This window comes from Microtus pennsylvanicus, chromosome 22 (genome assembly GCF_037038515.1).
Source record: "Microtus pennsylvanicus isolate mMicPen1 chromosome 22, mMicPen1.hap1, whole genome shotgun sequence".
Lineage (NCBI taxonomy): Eukaryota > Metazoa > Chordata > Mammalia > Rodentia > Cricetidae > Microtus > Microtus pennsylvanicus.
The window spans coordinates 35275643-35293541 of NC_134600.1; the positions used below are offsets into that span (position 1 = coordinate 35275643).

The 17899-nt window shown below is 41.9% G+C and overlaps 1 protein-coding gene across 3 annotated transcripts in view; it reads right to left on the reverse strand.

The window, feature by feature from the left end:
* Reln (reelin) overlaps window positions 1–17899 on the reverse strand; it is a 426015-nt gene that overhangs the window by 346407 nt on the left and 61709 nt on the right. The window lies entirely within an intron of this gene.

The following is a 17899-nucleotide window of genomic DNA, read 5'->3' on the forward strand; positions in this document are numbered from 1 at the left end:
TGCCAGAGTTCAATCTCCCTGAACCCGCCTGGTAGAGGGAGAGAACCAACCTCCCGTTGTTATCCCCTGACCTCCACATTTTTGCAGTTATAATTTAAAAGGAAAAACACATCATGGTTTGCCAAAGACACTAATTCAATAATTCTTCCATAACTCTCCATGTGTTAAATGTGTTTATCATTATTAAAGTGTTCCATTTCAACCTGTTCCTTATGCATTTTCCTTTATTTCAAAAGAAACTGATAAGTATGTTCACCCCAAACGAAAGCAGTTTGCCGCGTATTCTTCCTCTCCTCTTCTGAGCAGCTAGCGACATTCTATTCCAAAGCTTCTAAAGCCACAACAGTTTAGACCCATAAAGTATTCTTCACTGTAGTAAACATTTTGAAAAAAAAATAGTATAGAAATGATTGGAGTTCTAGTATTTGCCCAGCAACTAAGACTTCCTACACAAAGGCAACTTTTAAAACTCTCACATGTTAGAAGAGTATGTGCTAATGCGAATTCACCCATTAGCATAAACAGAAAGCTAAAGAGACTTTATTAAAAACATAAAGGTCTGCCTCTCTAGTTACAATGGGAATTTTTAAAAACGTCTTGTACTGCTCGTGGTGGTACAGACATGTAATCTCATAAGTCGGGAGGTGGAGGCAGGAGCAACAGAGACTTGTGGGTATCTTCAGTTTTACAGCAAGTTTGGGGCCAGCCTGGGCTACGTGAGACTCTCTTATAAACAAAGGCTTGAAGTCTGTTCGCAAACCCTTTTGAAGAACATTTTAGTAACCCTTGCCCTCCTGAATCAACAAAAATAAAGAAAACTGGAGTTGAGTTTTCATGTTCCTCTTTGTGAACCTTGAGCTATCCGTGTTACGCACTTGATCCTGATTATAATAAACAGAAAAATGCAGAGGTCATGGCCCAATTTCATGGGTACAGTTTCAGGCTGAGAAAGCCCAGGCAATTATTGCGATCAAGAGAAAAGCAAATTAACGAAGCTTTAAAGCTTGTATGTAAACAACAGTGCAGCAAACAGCGGTTGTTGTCTGAAGTGCACAGAACCAAGCCCACTGTTTCCTTAATACAACGACCATGACCTTGACCATAGGAAGGCTAAGCCAAAACCACGAAGGCCTACCCCACCCACGCTCTGCTCTGGTTCAACAGTGCCGTGCTTACAAAGTGTGCGCATTATATATTTATGTAACAGAACTTCATCTGTGAACTTTCTGACCAGCGTCGACTTGGCACCAACTCGTCCGTTAATTTACTGTTAACAGAGTCTTCTAGAGATGACTACTGCACGGATATTTTATCTTGCTGTTAATTAGTGGTTATGCACTGGCAAGCAAAACAGTGCTTCTTTCCAATTATAGCAGAACTCTGTGATTATTGAAACTTGGCTAATTAGCTCGAGAGGGTTGTACATCTTCCGGGCAAATTGTGTCTGATAATCCTTACTCAAATATCCACGCGGGTTGTTGACTTGTAACAGGGAAGGGAGGAGGAGTGGCCGCTCAATGGACATTAAACACAGCACCAGGCCAATGGGGCCCATTAAAATCTCCCCAGCTGCTCTAACGAGAGTGCCCAGGGTCATCTCTGCCTAGTTTACCATCTGTTTGGCTTCTGGCATGAGGCTCTGGTGTGAAGCAAGCGTCCTGAAGCCCATTTGGCTCACCACAGAGTCGCCCTGGGGTCCGAGGCAATTTCAGTTTGTAAAGGGGCACTAAAGTTAGAAGCTTACACACATTGGATTTAAAAAAAAAAACCTTTTAAATGCAAACACCTAATGCTATAGAATGAAAAGGGTTCTGACTGTGTATTTTCCCAAAGGCAAGAATTCTTAATAGGAAGTCTATAGTAAGGCTGCGCACAGGCCCCAGCCCCTGTCTTCTTCTCACCTAAAGGTTGTGATAATTGAAGTTAATTACATTTCAATAGTCAGGCCACGCCATCCAGGGCACGTGTTCACAACAAAAATCATTTACACCAAGACAGGCAATGGGGCTTCTGGACAGACATGCAGCAATAACCATCAAAGAAACCAGGAGCTAGAACTTAGAAAATATTAAAACTTCTGCAAATCTCACGACACTGTCAAGACAAAGGATAAGTGAGCATAAACAGGAAAATGCCTGTCCAAACCAAGCACACGCTAGACCAGAACCCAGTTGGCCTAGCTTGCTTTCTGTTGCTGTGATAAACACCAAAACTAATTTATAGAGGACGGGATTTCTTTCACTTTACACTCCATGGTCCAGTTCCAAGTAGGAACTCGAGGTAGACAACAGGAGCAGAAACCACAGGGAATGCTGCTTGCTGGCTTACTTTCAAGGTAATGTTCAGCCACCTTTCTTACATAGCCCAATCGCAGTCGCTAGGGAGAGCCCCACCCACAGTGGCCTGGGCCCTCCTACATCAATCAACAATGAAGAAAATGCCTTACAAATGTGACCAGAGGCCAATCTGGTTGTGAGAATTCTTCTATTGAAGTTTCCTCTTCCCAGATGACTCTAGGTTTGTGTTGTTGGACAGCTGAAGCCAACCTGGACACCAGGGTATATTAAAAATATTGGAACTCAGTAGTCCAAAACACGACTTACTCTTAAAAGTAGAACTAAGTGGCGATCGTGGATGAATTAGTATAAAATAGCGAATTCTGTAGCCATCAAGCATAAATTTGCAGAAAGATGGGTGAGTTTGGACACCACCATTTTAAGTACCATAGTCCTAGAAAGAAAAACATCATGTCTTCATTCTTTGTTGTTGTTGTTGTTTTGTTTTTGTTTTTTCAAGACAGGGTTTCTCTGTGTAGCCCTAGCTGTCCTGGAAATAGCTCTTGTAGACCAGGCTGGCCTTGAACTCACAAAGATACGCCTGCCTCTGCTTTCCAAGTGCTGAGATTAAAGACAGGCACCACCACTGGCTGACTTCTTTCTTATGGCTGTTTTCTTTCTTATGTGGGATCTAAGGCTTTAAAGGGGGGGGTCATGGAAATAGAAGGAAGACTATTTGGGAAGAGAAGGGGGAGCAGCACAAGAGGGTTGGGGAGCAAATATAAAAAGTCCCAATGCAATCCACTATGTGGTACTGTAATGGCATTTCATTTGTATTTTAATAAATAAAGCTTGCCTGAAGATCAGAGAGTGAAACAGCCCTACTGGTCAATCTTACAGACCAGGTAGTGGTAACACGCATCTTTAATCCCATTAGCCACACTGGTTGCCATAGAAACCAGGCGTTGCGCATCTTTAATCCCAGTGGTGCACACCTTTAATCCCAGCCCTAAAGAGAAAAATAAAACGGGAGGAAACAGCTCACAGTCTCAGTCTTATTCTGAGATTCCTGGAGGCAGGCTCGTCATTTTTGAACTGAAGTCAAGGTAAGAGCCAGCGGCTGGCTGCTTTGCTTTTCTGACCTTCAGGTTGAACCCGAATATCTGTCTCTGGGATTTTGTTAATTGTGCTTCATTTTTAGGAGTCATTTTTTTTTAAAAGGAGAGAAAAAACAGACAGCTGTGCAAAGAGAATAGTCTGGGAAGGGTGACCATCCCGGAGCACCAATTAGGAAGGGAACCGGGAAAATGCTACTCCTTTCCTGTTGAGTAGGACCATGCCCACGCCTATGAAGGACACCCATAACTTGCAGAAAATCAATGCATGTCCCATTATTTCTCCACCTACCCAAAAGATACAAGAAGTGAACATTTGACATAGAATAGCCAAGAAGCACTTGAAAAAGTGCTCAACATCTTTAGTCAGCTGGAAAATGAGAGTTCAAACCTCAATGAGTGTTGCAGAGCAACTGAGGCTGCCTGCAGTTAGGGAAGGATTGCAAACAAATGGCTTGAGGAGCAGCTGAAATCTCAGTGGAGAATCTGATGGCCCCGTCCACTCCCTCTCCGAGGGAAGAACAGCAGTCAACAGGTGGGATCTCGTAGGGCGCTTGCAAGCAGGCACCGCTGATCTGATGATGGGGACCCATGTTTTACTCTGGTTAGAGTATACATCTATGTGGCAGTGGAAAATCCATCATCCATGCTGGGTGAGGACTTTCTGGCGACGTCCTCTTAGGGTCTCCCATGTCCCTATAAGTCGCCTTTCACCCCGGTTCTGTGAGTAAATTCTAAAAACTCTCTGGTTCCCCAAGTTAGACTTTGTGGGATTGTGGGTTTGTTGTTGTGGCCTTGTGTGGAGGAAACAGACGTTTGTCCAACAGGAAAGGAATTCTCTCTACAATGAGATCCCAACATCTGCCCATTAAAGTGACCAAAATTAAAACACTGACAATACCAAACTCCGAACAAGCACAGTTCCCACATGATGTCCGTGAATGTAGGTAAATACAGCTACTTTGGTGTAAAAGTTTAACAGTTTCTTATAAAATAAAATCTAGCAATGCCTACAGATATTCAATAAAATCAAATCAATATACACCAAAAAGTTGTGTGAGAAGTTTATAGTAGCTGTATACCGAGCTAGAGCAAACCCAATACAAAATATGAAAACAAAGACTACCCAACAACAAAATAGTACAAACTACTGTTACATGCAACATGGCTAGATCTCAAGAGCAAATGGCTCAGTCATGAAAAAGTGCCTACTGAATAAATGTACTTATTTAAATTCCAAAAGAAACACTAATCTACAGTAGAATAACATCAAAACAGCAACTGGAACCAGCAGGAGGGGGCATGAGAGAACTTTCTGGATTATGATAATACATATTTTGATATGAATTTGCATTATCCTTTGTCTATAGTTACATCTCCTATCCATCAGACATGTGCGAACCACTGCATGTAAACGCTATCAGACATGTTCATACTACTGCATGTAAACTCCATCAGACGTGTGGATACCACTGCATGTAAAGTCCATTAGACGTGTGCACACCACTGCATGTAAACTCCATCAGACGTGTGCATACCACTGCATGTAAACTCCATCAGACGTGTGCATACCACTGCATGTAAACTGACATGGCTTCAATCAAACCTTGGGCCTTAAATTGCGTCTAAAAACAAAGAAAACTGACTCTTTAGTTAACAGCACTAGCTAGCTGTCTTCTAGAGGACCCAGGTTTAATTAGCAACATCAAGATGATGCTCACAACAATCTGTAGCTCCGGTCCCAGGCAGTCCAGTGCTTTGTCCTGGTCTCCATGGTCACCAGGCACACACATGGTGCGCAGACCTGAATGCAGTCAAAAAACCATATACATAAAAATAAATAAAAATTTAAAAAGTATCAGCTTCTTAGATGAGTTCTCATGTATAAGCATGGGACTATAATTTATAAAGATCATTTATTTCATCCATTCACTTGGCCTCATTAGCCTTGTACATGGATGTACTGAGGTCTTTGTGTTTAGTCTGGTACACTGGTCTGTACCAATGTACAGTGGTCCAAGCTGGTAGATCTGTTATGTGGTGCAAACTCCAAATCTGTTGAATTAATTTAACCATTTTCCTCTCTTCTGACATAACTTCAGAGAATAATTGGTAGACAATGCATATCCCTAAGAGTTGTTTGCATACAGACTGAATTGAATGTTCCAGACGTATGTGATAAAAGGTAGCTTAAGATAACACATAACACAACTGCACACACATCCACCTGCCGCATATGAATGAGGATATGCATGCAAAACATACACAAAAGAAATGCTGTTTTTAAAGTACAGTGGAAAAGGAACCTGTTAAAACACAAACTAAAACCCATGAAGTCTGAGATGCTGCACTCCAGCGTTCTTAACCTGTGGGTCATGACCCCCACAGGGGTCCCATATTGATGTCCTGCGTATCAGATATTTACATTACAATTCACAGTAGTAGCAAGATTACAGCTATGAAAATAATTTCATGATTGGGGCCACAGCATTGGGAAGGTTGAGGACCCCCACTTCAGGCTGCACAAGACTGATTACACTCTGCTTGCTCTAATCGAAAGTCAGAACTTGAAATGTAGCTTAAGGAAAACAAGACAAAACCACCATGGAGCCCAGGGAGGACTCTTGTGTTTAAAGAACACGCAGTTGACATTTGAAAACTGACATTTTTAATTTATTACCTAGCTCTTCAATTCACTACAAAAATCTGCGAGAGTACTCCCATCAGCCCACTCCTCCTCAGTGAATTAAACACTCCAACATAAGTAAACAAAAGGACCAATTAAAAATGGACTTACGAACTTGAACAGACTTCCTCCAGAGATACGCGAATGACCTCAAACAGGTGAGGGGTTGAGCCTCACATGTTACCAAAGTGAAACCAACCACAGCAAGATTCTGGCCTCTACCTACAAACACCAGTGACTAAAAGCAAGTCAAACCCCAAACCAGAAGATAGCAAGTGCTGACAAGGATGTGAGCAGACTGCAACCTACACACACACACACAAACACACACACACGCACGCACACACGCACGCACGCACACACGCACGCACGCACACATGCACACAGACACACACACACACTGCAGGTGGAAATGTAAGTAGATGAATCTCCACAGGCAACAACTGGACAGTTCCATTTTTAAAAAGATAAGCAAGGTGTAGCTGACATAGAAAGCAGTTCTTTAAAATAAAGAAGAAGTACTGAATGACCAACAGTTCCATCCCAGCCACACACCCAAGAGGATTTGAACCATATGTTCCCACAACAAACACCTGTGCACGAAGGTTCACAGGACATAGAAGCTAAACTACCCATTAGCAGACTGGATAGATAAATAGATACGGAATATCCAGAAATGGAATGTCATTCCATCATAAATAAAACTGAAGTACTTAAGTAAGTGTCAATGTAGACAGACCTTGAATATAGCAAGCAAATCCATCAATCACTCATGAAAAACCGTATCTGCATGAATTACCGTGACTTCTAGAGTAAGCAAATTCAGAAATCCACAGAAAGCAGATTAGGGGTTCCTGAGGACTTGGGGCCGGGGGTTGCTGAAGAACTCCTGGTTAGCGGACATGGGGCTTCTTCCTAGAACAACGGCCATGTTTCCAAACTAGTGGTGATGGTTGTACAACAACGATGTCAAGAATCACTCAGCTGGATAGAATGGATTTCATCTTCTGGATTTATTTGTAAGGACAAAACCATATTGAAGGAATGCTGCTGAAGTTATTAAACTATAATATTCCAAACTTTTAAGAGCAGTAATCACCTTTTTTCACACAGGTCCTATGAATACATCACAAGACATGGATGGTGGCAAGAAGCACCATGTGGGAAAAGTTTCTGTGCACACAGAATTCAAGGTTCATTCTAAGATATGACAGACATCAGTGTTTTATTGAAAAGGAGACAAGAAGGAAGAAAAGGAACAGGGCCAGATTGGGGAGTGGTCAACTTCATCAACCTCACAAGTTTTCGAGACCTGGTTGGTCACTAACCCTCTTGTCCGGAGAGAAAGCCAAAAGTCCAGCTGAATTCTTCTTTTATTACTAACATTTTTTTCCTGCTTTTGTTGTTACTGTAAGAAATGTCAGTAGGTCATTCGGATTAAAAAACATTCTTTTCATCATGCAAATAATTATTATTATTTTTTCCTGAGACAGGGTTTCTCTGTGAAACAGTCCTGGCTGTCCTGGAACTCGCTCTCACTCTGTAGACCAGGCTGGCCTCGAACTCACAGAGATCCGCCTGCCTCTGCCTCTGCCTCCCAATCAACGAAATACCTTTCCAGATGCCATCTCCGACAGCCACATTTATTTCACCTTCAGTTTGCTAGCTATCAGAGTTTATTTGGAGAGAAACATTGCAGCAAGAGGACCCAAAATAGCAGGATTAACTGGATAATAGCAACAACATGGTTCGGATGTATGAAAACATGTAGGAAGAGAAGTGGGCAGGGCGGCACCATCTGAACTTTAACTGAAACAGTAACAATCTCTGCTATTCTGCTTTCCAAAATGGCAACTCCCACATCAGCAAGTATCTTTCCACTTAGACACTCCAAGTCCTGAAAACAGTAATTTAGCTCCGTGTCTGCCTCAGAGAACAGCCTACATGTCTATTCTGTTTGGGTAAATGCAAAATTGAGCATTAAGAGGGGTGAATTCAAAACTGCAAAACAAGAGACAGGGCAGGATGCACCTCATTTGGTGGGATGACTTTATTACACTCCTCTGTCGATTTTCAAATTCTAGAATTGAATCCAGAAATATTCCCTGGTTGATGCCAAGGTGTTCCTTTCACACCCACCCACGTTTATTTCAAAGATAATTCTAGAATTATTTCTAGGAATTAATAGCATTATGAAATCCACTTTCCTTCGATTTAACTGCCAGGAAAGAAGAGGCTGAATTTATCCAAGAGTATATTTAAGTCATTTCCTGTCAGCACATAGTCGGCGAATGAAGCCTTGAGAGGAGAATTCTGAGTGTGTGTGAGAGAACGCCAAGAAAACAAGACAAGAGTCTGTGATCTCAGTTTCTTCGAAACACAGAACTGTTCTCGGAATGTGGCTTTGTGCTCTTCCCAGGTGTAACGGATTCAATTAAATGTTTGTCTGTCTCGGTGGGAACACATGGTTTTGCCACACGCGGCTTGTCCTTGTGATAGTACACTTTATTCATGTGACTCTTAATTGTGCACGAGTATAAACTGTCTGCTCTTCTGAATAAAGCTGGCTACCGCATGAGACTTTTGTCTGCCTCATTTTCAGACTCCATTCTCCCGTGTTCTACTACCAACTAGAACAGTAAACAATTTACTGTTAACATAGAACACAAATGCATGTACCAGGGAGAGGGTAACCTCAAGCGCAAATACTACATTACAGGTTAGACACGGTCTGGGTCAGCCCTTTAAGTCTGTCCCCTGAAGCACGCACCTGCTCCTGGTCAATGACAGTTTCGCACACCCCCTGGAAATAAGACTCTCTTAGCAAAATACCAAGACTCCTCAGTGTTTTTAACTAATTATTATATTTAAAAGGAAAAAAGATATATCAATTTTGCTTTTATATGAGGAATAATGTTTCATTTTACTGAAATTTATTTTTCAGGAATCTTCTTTAAAATGTTGGCATAGGAGAAAGCACCCCAGGAAAATCCACTGTCCTTCCCTGGCCTGTCCCTCATGCCATCAAGGGGCCTTGAAAGTGGTGTCTTTACCAGAAACCAGGATTTAGCATGCTAAGAGAGACGTACTTTAACAAAATTTAAACACTAGTAGACACACTAAAATGTAAAAGTCCTAACTTACAGGGCGGCAGCTTCTACCATAATCTGCTGTAAAAGGTGTACTTCTTGATTCTGTTCATACGAAATCCATCCACTTCAATGCTGAACATATTCATTTGAGCAGAAATGAAGACCTAGAAGAATTATTCATCTCAGGGGATCTTAAGTTAGGGTTTCTATTGTTGCGATGAAACACTATGACCAAAATACAAGTTGGGGAGGAAAGGGTTTATTTAGCTTACACTTCAGCATTGCTGTTTATCACTGAAGGAAGTCAGGACAGGAACTCAAACAGGGCAGGATCCCGGAGGCAGGAGCTGATGCAGAGGCCATGGAGGGGAGCTGTGTACAGACTTGTTTCTCGTGGTTTGCTCAACCTGTTTTCTTATAGAGCCCAGGACCAGCAGCCCAGGGATGGTACAACACACCATGGGCTGTGACTCCTCCATTAATAACTAATTGAGAAAATGCCTTAGATCTGTAGCTCATGGAGGCAATACCACAGATAAGGTTCCTTCTTCTCTGATCACTTTTGCTTGTGTGGAGTTGACACACAAAACCAACCAATACATGGGGTTACAAATTCAAATTTTCTCCAGTGATTTCTAGGTACACATATTGGCAGGGTGGAATTCTTCTACAGTCTATAGAATATGCAAAGTATTAAGGATTAATAAATACGAATAATAATAGAGTATCTAAGGGAATCAGGAAATGGATAAATCCTACCTAGAGTACAACTTTTTACCCAAAAGAAGAAAACAAGTGTCTTACTTCTTAACATTTGCAGGGAAAACTTTATGAGCCATTGCATGGGAAGGTACTGACGTTAAAGCCAGGAGCTGTACCTTTATATGAAATATATTCCTTCATTGCTCGGCTAATTATAATCTTATAATTATAAACATAAGCATCTGGGAAGATCGCATGGTGAGTAGCATGCTTACTGTGCAGGAGAAACTGCACATGGCATGATTGTAGAGGACTGTAATTCCAGTGTGTCTACAGGGAGACCATGTGATGACGGAGGACTGTAGTCCCAGTGTGTGTACAGGAAGACAGTGTGATTATGCAGACTGTAATCCCAGTGTGTAATCCCAGTGTGTCTACACGAAGACAGTGTGATGATACAGGACTGTATTTCCCAGTGTGTGTACAGGGAGATGGTGTGATTATGCAGACTGTAATCCCAGTGTGTGTACAGGGAGACAGTGTGATGATACAGGACTGTATTTCCCAGTGTGTCTACAGGGAGATGGTTTGATGATGGAGGGTTGTGTAATCCCAGTGTGTCTACAGGGAGTTGGGAGGCAGAGTCAAGAGCTCCTAATTGCACTCATAGGTATGGCCTGCACAACAGCAAAGAACAAAGAGACCCTGCCTCCAAATTAAGGGCCAACACCCCAGGATGTCCCCTGCCCTCCACACATGCACACGTACATGCGGTCTACATGTATACACATAGTACACATCACACTTACACTTATATACACACACAATTTAAAAATTATTTTAGAACATATTCCCAAAGAATGCCAGAGCTGTCATTTTGGAAAGAGATGAGGAATGAAGTAAGAATTTAAGTATGGTGTAAAATTGATTCTGCTCTATTGCAAGAGATGAAGCTGGATGGACCGTCTCAGGAAGCTCATTGTATCTTTTCTACAAACAACGTCGAGTCATTGGACCCAAAAGCACTGGTGCCTGCCTGATGGAGGTGGGTCTTGTATCTTATTTGTTGCTTTCATTGGTTAACTAATAAAGAAAACTGTTTGGCCTGATAGGACAGAAAGTTAGGTAGGCGGAGTAGACAGAACAGAATGCTGGGAAAAAGAAGCCGAGTGAGGCAGTCGCCATGATTCTCCCACCTGACACAGCCGCAGGTTAAGATCTTCCCTGGTAAGCCACACCTTGTGAGCTACACAGATTATTAGAAATGGGTTAGATCAATATGTAAGAGCTAGCCAATAAGAGGCTGGAACTAATGGGCTAGGCAGTGTTTAAAAGAATACAGTTTCCGTGTAATTATTTCGGGTAAAGCTAGCCGGGTGGCAGGAAGCGGCCAGCCATTCATATTACAACACCTGCCAACTCCAGGAGGGAAAGGGGAAGAGCGCAGCAGCAGGGCAGTGGTGAGTTACGTATCTGTGCAGTTGTGAATGTGTGTGCACCTGTGTACACATATATTTCTGTGCCATCTTAGAAATCTCCTTAAACTTAAAGACAGCAATGCTCCTCCTTCTCCACACCCACATGCCTCTGCTTACACATGTGACTGGATCATCTCCTTAACTCCTAAAAGGTTGTGCCTCCCCCTTTGTCTGTTTGCGAATGTTCTAATCTGTGTGTGCAAGGAGACAATCTTAGGTATTATTCCCAATACCCAAAGGAATTATCTACTTTATTTCTGAGACAGGTTTCCTGCTGGCCTTCAGCTTGGCAAGTGGGCTAGTCTGGCTGACCAGCAAGACTGAAGGATCCTCCCATCTCCAGCTTCCAGCACGGATATTACAAATTTGTGTCATTACACCTAGATTTTTAATTTGGGTTCTGAAGATAGAACTTAGGGCCTTGTGTTTGCGAGGTTAGGACTGTACTGATGCTACTGTCCCCCTAGTCCCAGTCAGTTGTACATACATTAACCCAACGTACTGTTGGGGCCAACAGCAGAAGTCAAAAAGAAAGTGTTAGCAGAGGAAATGAAGTCAGGGAGGAGAGAAAGGATGTTACACTCGTTCAGCAGTTAGTGGGTCAGGATGGAGGTCTAGAAGGGTGACAAGGTATTCACCCAAACAGGTCACCTGCCCCTTGTATCCAGCTCATGATGAGTTGCTAAAAATATCAGGTTCAAATCCCTGGACTGATAAGCTTTGTTGGCCCGGCTTGTTTATCCCCTGGTGTACATTGAGGCCACGGGGCTGAGGTTGAAACATATTACAATGGTCTGACGAATGGCAGGAGGGGAGGGCACATGATAAATGAGTCTTGTACGTTTAATTGTTTTCAGGTCAGAGTCACCAGACATACTAATTAATTTTAATCTATGGGGGCTGCAGGGCCGCTGATAAGTATTGAAGGGCTCTGATGACCCCACGTATTGTGTGATTCCTTTAAATATTTTCATTCTTTTGTCCCCTAAATTCACACCACTCTGGTATCTGGTAACCTCCACACATCCACACCCTAAATAGAAAACATTGTATGCACATAATAGAATATTATTATTCCATAAAGAAGAACGATATATTTATTCTGTGGCAACACGATGGTCTTTGAAAACATGCTAAGGAAAAGGCACCAAGCAGAAAAGACCATGTATTATATAATTCCATTTATAACAGTTATCCAAAGCCAGGAAATTCACATGCACAAAAAGCAGAGTAGTTAGTTGTCAGGGACAGAAGGTGGGGAAACTGGAGAGTGACTGCCAGTGGGTACGTTTCTTTTGGATTATTCTGGATGACTCCAGAGAGTGGTATCAAGTGTAAATCTCAGGAGACACTAAAAAGGAATAAAATGTATACTTCAAAATGATCCCTGTGTGCTATGTGGATTCTGGTTTTTATGTTTCACATACATGCAAACATTATTTATTTGGGAGCAGGTACTGCTACAGTGTGTATGGTACTCAGGACATGTTGTGAAACTCTGTTATCTCTTTCTACCACGTGAGTCCTGATGCTAGAACCTAGGCTGTCAGGTCTGGTGACAGGAACCTTTACTTACTCAGCCATCTTGTGCTGTGGGACAATGGTCTGTACCCTGTCAATTATAAATAAATGCTGATTGGTCAGTAGCCAGGCAGGAAGTATAGGCGGGACAACCAGACAGGAAGTAGAGGTGGGTCAAGGAGAACAGGAGAATTCTGGGAAGAGGAAAGCTTGGCCCAACCACAGAAGAAGCAAGATGTGACTGCCCCGCACCAAGCCATGTGGCTAACAAACAAAATAATGGGTTAATATAAGTTGTAACAGTTAATAAGAAGCCTGAGCTAATGGGCCAGTCAGTTTATAGTTAATGTAGACCTCTGTGTGGTTTCTCTGGGACTTAACCACTGTGGGAACAGGGCAGGAAAGAAACCTCTGTCAACAATCTTGTGCACTCCTGAATGCTCGTCTTTAGAAGCCTCTGAGAACTGGCTGTGATGCCAGAATACCTGGACTTAGTTCTCACGCTTGCTGTGCTTTGTGTCATAGATGCCCGCTGACGTTCTAGCTTTCCTTCCCCACCCTTGCATTGACAGTGGGGGGGTGAGCAATGAACACACCCAGTTAGAGTCAGCATCTCCTGCCTACGTTGAGCATATATTACATACATATCGGGCATTTGAATGGATATCTCCTTTCATCTATACAATAACTGTGTGAAGTGGGCCAGTCTGTTATTCTGATGTTTCAGATGCAAACACCTAGATTTGTGGAAGGCAAGTCGTCACGTAACTTAGCAAAAACCAGCACGGAAGCTGAGTTGCCACACACCAGAGACCATGTGATAAGATACTACAGGAAACTGCTTTCTCTGACTCTTGCAGCTCAGCTCAGGCCTTACGCCCCTGTCTGATTCGCACCGGCAATGCATTGGTGAATTACTCCACCTTAAATGTATCCCACCGCCCTATAAGATGCGATTTTCAAGTTATGTAGGAGTCAGGAAATACCTCTGAATTCTTCATAACGTGTCAAATACTAACCAGATAAGGTTTGTACTGATGTTGCCAATAGCGCCAGCCTACCCCAAGTGAAATGGATAAAGTCATGCTTGGATTAATCCCCGGCAAGCAGGAGAAATTAATCGTGGTACCACCTCTTGTCAGTTCTGCTCCTTGTCCCATTGACTAGAGTAATTTGTTTAATTAACCTAGAATTGTCTTGTTAATTACAGATCATTCACCATACCCAATAAAAGGTCAGGCTTCGAATGACACAATGATGTTTGAATTGCGTTTATTTCCACATCCCTTTCTAAAAACACAGATGAAATAACTTTAACCAGGCCTTTTGGTATAAAGTATCACCTTAATTTAAGCTAGCAAATGGGTACACCCACACCTAATGAGATTGCCAGTGGCTCTTTTGTTTTTATAGATAAATAATAAGCCCTAAACGTGTGTCTCTGTCCACAGTGCATGTGGTTCACAGACCCAGACAGAACAGCTAGGACAGACTGACTTCACCAAATGGGTGGAGGGACAAGGGCTTCCAAGTGAAAATTTGCTAAGGTGTAACACTTCTACTTAGACCTATTATGAAGTATAACCTAAAGACAGCTCAACCGGCCCTTCTGTCTTTATTCTTTGTGTCAGTAAAGCAAAGCGGTAACAGAAATTTGCATCGTGGCGATGAAGCGTTTGGTATGAAATCTGAGCCCACTGGTGAATTACATATCTTTACGATCCAGAGACCCATGTATTAATAGATTCAAGGCCTGCCTTGGAACAGGTGTTTTGTTTTGTAAATATGCCTTGGTGCCAAATAATACTTTTTAAAGAATAAGACAATGAAGTTAAAAACTTTTCATGGTAATAATTTAAAGGTAGTATTGGAGATAATTTAGACCCATCTATTACTAACCATTAAAATACGATTCAAAGAGTGCTTGGGAGGAAAAAACTAAAAAGAACATACTTTAGGATCTGCTCGCTAAAGCAACCCTCCACATACGCCGATTTCATTGCATCTTACCTTTTAAAGAGTTTTAAAACTTAAATGACTAGATGTCTAATAAGTGCCGCCCGAAAAGAGGAGAATAAAAGATACCAAGGACTCTAAACATTTCATCAAATAGTTGTTGACATGGCAGATGTGTTGGCTGACCAGGCAAGTTTACTGGGGGCTCAACTGCACGCTTGGTTTCTCTGCATCGGCTGTGTCCACTAGATTCTCAGATCTAAGAGGCAGGATACCAAAACGTGCGTAAAAGTTCTAGCATTCAGAGACAGAATATTAAAAATCGAGTAAAATGAATCTCAGCTCTGGCAAAGGAACAATTTTATATGAAAGGATATTCAAATCCCCCTTCATTGAGCAACCACAATAAGCCTTGAAAATTTACATGATTGAGCTAGATAGAATTCAAAGCCAAAGACAAGGGGAAGGCGCTTTTCTTATCCCCCCCTCCCTGGGATACACAAAGAGAAATCCATAATTAAGCGTCACACTTCCCTGGGGCAAAGTGTTTTCTTACACTGACAAGCAAAATGAGGCACTTCAAACCAAACATTGCTGTGCACAATGCATCTTTGTGTAGCTATTGTTTTAATGTATTTCTGGCTATTAGGCATTTATCTATTTTTGGTCAGCAAGGCATGCATTTTATTTGAAGAATTCTGGTTTTGCATAAAAGGCTGCAGTTACGTTCGTAGAATTATGTTTCTACAATGGTATCTGAAGAATAATTATGGCCTTACTTGGGCTGTTCTTATATGCATTTGATATTCCAGAAAGTAGCTGCAACTTTAGTGTAATTAATACAATCAAAATTAACTCTAAAGAGGAGAAAAAACTGTCCAAAATCGATTTAAACTCAACTATATGCTTTCTTTTGCCTCCTTTGTCACAGCCAGTTAAACATATCACACGCTAATCCTACGTGTTGGAAAATGCCAAGCAAACCATGTTTACCATTCCATCAAAACACCCAGAGACTAACAACACGTTATGTATTCGGCAACTCTTTTGTTCTGCATCAAAGAATAAATCATATTACTTCAGCCTCATCCCACCATAACCACTAAACTACTCCAAAACATAAATCCACTTATATTTCATATTCCATCAATTTCCTCTACTTGCTATTACATTTATATACGGTCATTTAACCGCTATCTGTATTTCTACAGTGGAAATAAGTTGTCAAAATCACCCTGGTCCTTTGTTGTTTTTTTTAAATGATGACTGGCTTCCCCTGTCCGCCCCTCCCCAGTTTCTGATTCACCCCATCTGGAGTAATTTTAGAACTAACCGTGCAGATGTACTGCAGGCAATGCTGAGCTGAGTAACAGAAGATCCAGCAGTGTCTCAGCCCTGGATAAAGTCACAGGACCCAGCTTGGTGACTCGTACTGTACTTCTAGTGCTTGGAAGGCTGAGACAGGAGCATTGCCAGGACTCAAGACCAACCTGGGTGACTGTCATGTTTAATGTTATCAACTTGATGGAGCCTAGCGTCTTCTGAGACCAGTTCCTGGACATACCTGTGAGGTGGAAGAGCCACCCTAAAGTGGGCAGCATCACTAGACCAGCTTAGAAGGAGAATGCTAGCTAAGCACATGCATTCCTCATTCTCTGCCTCCTGAATATTGATGCTGTGTCCAGGTACCTCATGCTCCGGCCACTAGAACTTCCTCCATGGTGGACTGAACCCTCCGATTATAAGCCAAGTTAACTTGTTCTCCCTTTTGTTGCTTTCGTAAGGGCATTTTATCACAGCAGGGAGTTAACTGGGACAAAAAGACACTTTAGTTAATTAATTAATTCAAAAAATAGTGAGAACCATCTAAGGAGCTTCAAGTTACCAAACCATAACTCCAGAGCTTTTGAAAACTGACTGTGTTAGGGGTAAAGCCTGGTAGGTAAACATTGCATACTTGGGCTGGAGAGATGGCTCAGTGGTTAAGAGCACTGACTGCTCTTCCTAAGGACCTGGGTTCAATTCCCAGCACCCACATGGCAGCTCACAACTATCCAGTTGCAGGAATCTGACACCTTCACACCAGTGCACATTAAATAAACCATTAAAAATGTTAAAAAAAACATTGTATACTTAAGATAAAAATTAATCTAAAATTCACATTGAGCTGAATATCTTCAAGTTTTATCAGCTAAATTTGGCAGCCACATGTATGAGTTCTGCTATCGTAAAATGGCAACATTTATGCACAAATACTATAGATATGACTGTAGCTAGCTGGACCCTTCATCTCTCTGGAGCCCAAAAAAGTAAGGCTAAGTCAGTGGACTCTTTATACCTAAGAGGAATGTTTCCCCCGAGTTTTAGCCTTAGAAGCAGATAGCAACAGATTAAAATTTTCCATGGGATGATTCCCCATGCTTGATAGTGAGGTACCTTCCAGGTTCTTTTAAACTACAAGGTCAAAGGCCTTATCTCGGATAGGCCAAGTATCAAGCTTTCGTAAGGGGAAATATTTATGTGATAAATAGCATGAGCACATGCTGGCTTTTGATAATGCAATTCTACCTTTGCCACGCCTTTATAGTTTCACGATTTTAGCATAGGATCAACGGTTTTGATATTAAATGTGCAGTTTTGATGTTCCATGGAGCCTATTTCATCCAGGTTGGCAAGACTGCAGCACACGGGCAAATCAGAGATTTCCAAATTGAGAGTCCTCTGGGATTGATGACCTCCATGAAGCCTTCTGCCTTGCCACAGGTGTAATCTGCCAGGTCTCTGATTTAAGAACAAACACTTAAGTCATTTAAGTATTAAGTGATGTTCTTTTATAAATACCCATCGGATGGAATTAACAAACACTGCTGAGTTCCCTTTATACAATTCTTCCTTATTAAAGAGCGTGGAACTTTTCTTCTACCGTCTGATGGGCATAGCTATGAAAACTGAATGAACCATGGATGTCAAAATAAATCCCATCACACTGAATGAAAAACTCAAAAATTTGCACTAAACCCATAGAACCAAGAATAACCATGGTAGAAGATAGAGAGGGGGACAGAGAGGCAGT